The sequence below is a fragment of the Hermetia illucens genome, chromosome 1 (assembly GCF_905115235.1).
Source record: "Hermetia illucens chromosome 1, iHerIll2.2.curated.20191125, whole genome shotgun sequence".
Lineage (NCBI taxonomy): Eukaryota > Metazoa > Arthropoda > Insecta > Diptera > Stratiomyidae > Hermetia > Hermetia illucens.
In genome coordinates this window covers 71,820,960-71,825,586 of record NC_051849.1, presented here as the reverse complement: position 1 = coordinate 71,825,586, position 4,627 = coordinate 71,820,960, and positions in this window count along the sequence as shown.

Below are 4,627 nucleotides of genomic sequence, written 5' to 3'. Positions count from 1 at the left end.
CGCACTGTGATCGGAAGACGGGAGTGGCAGTGGATAGGTCACCCATTAAGGAGGGGCGACATTTGCATTGCTAGCTACATTGTCGCAGCTGTTATCGGTTGTGATTTTCCACCCTAGATTGGAGAAATTATCAACGGTCTCAAAGTTCTAGATTCATATCTTAATTGTTTTCGTTTGGCCAGTGCTATTTGATATTGTTCGTTTTTTTGTTTTTGATGTTGACATTGACATCGTGTACTTTTTCTTGCCTTCATTAATGTGCAGCCCGAGATCTCGCGACGCCTGATGTGGATGAAGGTAGATTGTACATCTCGGGTTGTTCTTCCCATGATGTCGATATCGTCAGCGTAGGCCAGTAGTTGGGTGGACTTGAAGATAATGGTCAGTTTCTCCAGGGCTAGGTTAGCGAGGACGCATGATAGGGCATCCCCTTATCTTGTTGTTGATGTTGAATGGTGTTGAGAGTGATCCTGCTGCTTTTATCTGGCCTCGACCTAGGCAGTCTTATCAATTTCGTTGGGGTACCGAATTCTCTCATGGCCATGTACATTTTTCCCTTGGCTATGCTGTTATAGGCAGCTTTAAAGTCGATGAGAAAATGTCAACTGATGTCCACATTCCAGTAGTTTTCCATCACTTGCCGCAGAAAGAAAATCTGATCTGTTGCTGATTTGCCTGGAATGAAGCCTCTTTTTTCCTTCTCCTCCTCTTTTTTCCGTCTGTGAAGTCCCTTCTCCACAGCATCATTTGGTATGCAGCATTCTTTCATTTCGTTGCTAGCCTAAATTTATCGTTAAACCAGTCGTTCCGACTGTTTTTGCGGCTGAGGCCAAGTATGTTTATAGCCGTATTAATGATAACGTTCTTCAGGTGGTTGTGAAGATCATTTGTTGATGCTTTATCTTATTTGAGTGCAGGACTATCCTATTTGTACGCAGCCCGTAATGTATATGCATTTCGCTTGTTACACTACTCACTTTAGTGTGATATTGATATTTAGTACTTTGGGTTGCAGTAACACGGTAAAGACAACTTTGAGCTACTGTAACTTTGTTAGTAATGCTATAATTTTGATCAACCTTGGGGATAACATACTTAATACTATTAACTTACATTAATATAAATTGTTATAAATATAGGATAAACTTAAGAAGGGTTTCTAATCAATTGCCCAAAAAATGCAGTAGTATACTATAATATTATTAACATAATTTCAGCAGATATCGATATGGGGGGTATTTTGAGGTCTGGACATCGAATAGAATCAGCTTCATGATTTTTTCAGATTTGTCGGTTGGGTAGCTTCTGTGATTGGGTCCGTTAAAGAAATCATCAATTTCGACCCCCGCACTCTCCACCCTTTCAACAAATGTCAAAACTAAGACTGACATTGAAAAGTACTAATCAAGACTTTTCATTTGGAAACCAATTTACATCCCCATTTTCTACGTATAAGTCCCCCCTCTTAATCTCAACGTAACAGGGTACAGTTGTTTCTGAGAAAAGTGCGTGTCACAGATAGACAGATATTGGACCGATTTGAATAAGGATATGCTTTACAGACAAAACCTTAAAAAATAACAATATGAAAAAGGGACTGTAGATGTTCTATACTCCACAATGGGCTGAGGAGCCAATATAATGCATTAATGCGTGAGACGAGTTCATATCCCCATGTAACAATGAATACCGCAAATGGAGGAACTTCGCCGTATATTATCATCAACGTCAACGACGCAGCAACCTGTATTCGGTCTAGACCTGCCTCAGTAAGGAGCTCACGAAATGCCGGTTTCGCACGGAAGTTCACCAACTCGATATCCTTGAAAGCTGTCTGGGATCCTGCCCTACATCATCTGCGGTAAAGTATGCCACGTCCTCTTTCTCTACCATAAATATTATACACTTTCCGGGCTGGATCATCCTCACCAATACGGAATAAGTTACCCGCGTGCTGCGACCTAGTCAGCCGCATTGTATCACAAGACATTTATGATATCGTTCATAAATTTCATTGTTATTTAGGCTATGCAACCATTCATCCTCATATAAGGGGCCGAAAATTCTCCTGGCAATTCTTCTGTCGATTGAGGCTAAGAATTCGCAATTTTTCTTGTTAAGAACCTACGTCTCCGAAGGAGGTGATGAGACGTTTCGGGCGAAACAGTTTTCGTAAGCTCTGTTGGCGGCCAGCAACCGTGCGTGGATTTCATCGTCATAGCTGTTATCGGCTGTAATTTTTTACCCTAAATAGGAGAATATATTGTGCCATTTGATGTAGTTAGTTCTTTGGTTTTTGGTGATGACATTGTCACCATGTATTTCGTCTTGCTCTCATTAATGTGCAGCCCAAGATCTCGCGCCACCTTGTTAAAAGTAGACTGTACATCTTGGGTTATTCTTTCCATAATGTTAATATCGTTATCATAGGACAGTAGTTGGATGGACTTAAAGAGGATGGTGCCTCTCGCATCAACATCAGCGTCGTTGATCACGGTTTCCAGGACCAGGAATCTCTATTTATTATATTTAAATTAGAAAATTCATTTACGAAAACAAAGTTACTACTGACGCCTGAAATCAAACTCCCGTCCTAGTTACTCACAAACACGGTCGTTTCCCTCCATACTTCACTCGTCTCAACGCCCTGTTTCTCTACGTTGACTAGACTAACTAACAACAGCAGATATAGTCAATGAACGGCAATTGAAGGGTCCCATTCAGAGAAAAGATGCGCCAAAGGCGAACAAAGGAATGATAAAATGGGGAAATTTGCCGAATAAAAGTTTACTTGATTTGTTGGCGGTTGCACAGCATTGTCACTCGAACCATCTCAGATGGTTCTGTCAGAAACTACCCAACCGAAAAATCTGAAAAAAAGTCCATGCACATGCTATCTAGGTTCCGAACTATTCTCCGTTACGATATCTGCTCAAATAAAGTTAGTGATAATATATTATTATATTTTGAATATTTATGCGCCCCTCCCCTACATTCATCCTAAATCCCTAATTACATATAGGTTTAAATTTGAAGCAGCATACTGGAAAGTTTGGTGAAAATCCTACTATTATTAACAAAGTTATAGCAGGTCATACATGCCTCTTTCGCGACAAATTACTAGTCCCTAAGGGATAAAATGTCAGTACCACATCTAATTGGTTATCGAGCATATTCACTAAAACCATCCTGTACCCAAATATCCTTACCTAAAAAATCAACAACATTCAGGTATGAAAGGTTATACCTGAAGCACGGAGCTTCCGGTTTCCAACTTGTTTTCATGATTTAAAACTGCCTTCCAAGGACATGGTTTTGACAGCATCGAGGGTATACCATGCCTTCGGAAGCAAAATTCTAAACGTTAGTAACTATATCTTAAACTTTTCTCTCTAGAAGAGTATGATCATACCTTCCAACCATTTGCATAATGTCAAGCACGATGAGTGTTTCGATAATTAATTGAATTTATATCATTTCCATTTCAGAACAGTTTGAAAGTATTCCTTCTATTGCTAACCATATGGAGGCAACAAGATAGCATTTTCTCCAATTGTTGTGTTTAATTATTCCTGAACATTACTTCCCAGAATACTAAACAATGAAGCCAATTAAAATCTCATCAAATAGAGAAGACAGATACAATAGAAATGCCTGCATCAGCCACTTGAAGCATTCATATCCTGCTGCTGCTGCTTTTAGCGCCGCCTTCAGCTAAATCTGATATCACAAGCATAATCTCTATCAAACCCTCCCCGCACACACTTTCCATTTGCACCAATTACCGCCTACCCTTTTTCTTGGTCCTTCAAATTTGTTTTCCCATTTAATTGAGATTTTCTTCGCTACCATTTGTATTTTTCTCAGAGTGTTTGAAGATGAAAATTCAAGTTAAACAGATAAGAACGACAAGGAGACCCATAGTGTCGCCGAGCAACCTTAGTCCTGGATCCAGTCGAAAACGAAATGAAGAAAATCATTGCGATAAAATGAAATTTAAATTAAATTAGCCTCAACTGTTTGCCGGCAAACGTAATGGTATAGAATTGGCAGGAGCAACTAGACCGTTAAGGTGAAAACCGTCTTGCTCCAGGATTTTGTGTTTAGCATAGCGGAATATAAAATTAAAACGAATAGGGCGTTTGCCTTGCAGCCGTGGAGCGAAGGGAGGCATCCCTAATGAAACAGCGAATGGGGATAATTTTCGGCTGTAAACATCATTTAATCTGATTTTCTTTTCAAAGTGTCATTTCAGGTGCTTTATCGGCGTTTGCGTGTTGGAGTGAGATTTCGTCGCGATGTATTGCTAACTTCTTTTTTGGAGCAAAGTTGAATCTAAGAAAGGACACTTTGCGCGTTGAGCCGTAGAGAATATAATAAAGGATAATTCTCGGTGAATATTCAGAATCAAAGTAAATCAACTTAATCTTGCTTTCTTAGAGTTGGTTTCATTCGAAGAGTTTATCATTTAACCGGATTACATTATCACTTCCGTTTTACTTTCTGTTTATATTTCAATATCCAAATTTTCTTATATTTCAAGATTTTGTGTAAAAACATTGAAAATAATATTAAACATAGATTTAACTAATAAAAATATAATAATGTACGTAAAACTAATTGTTCG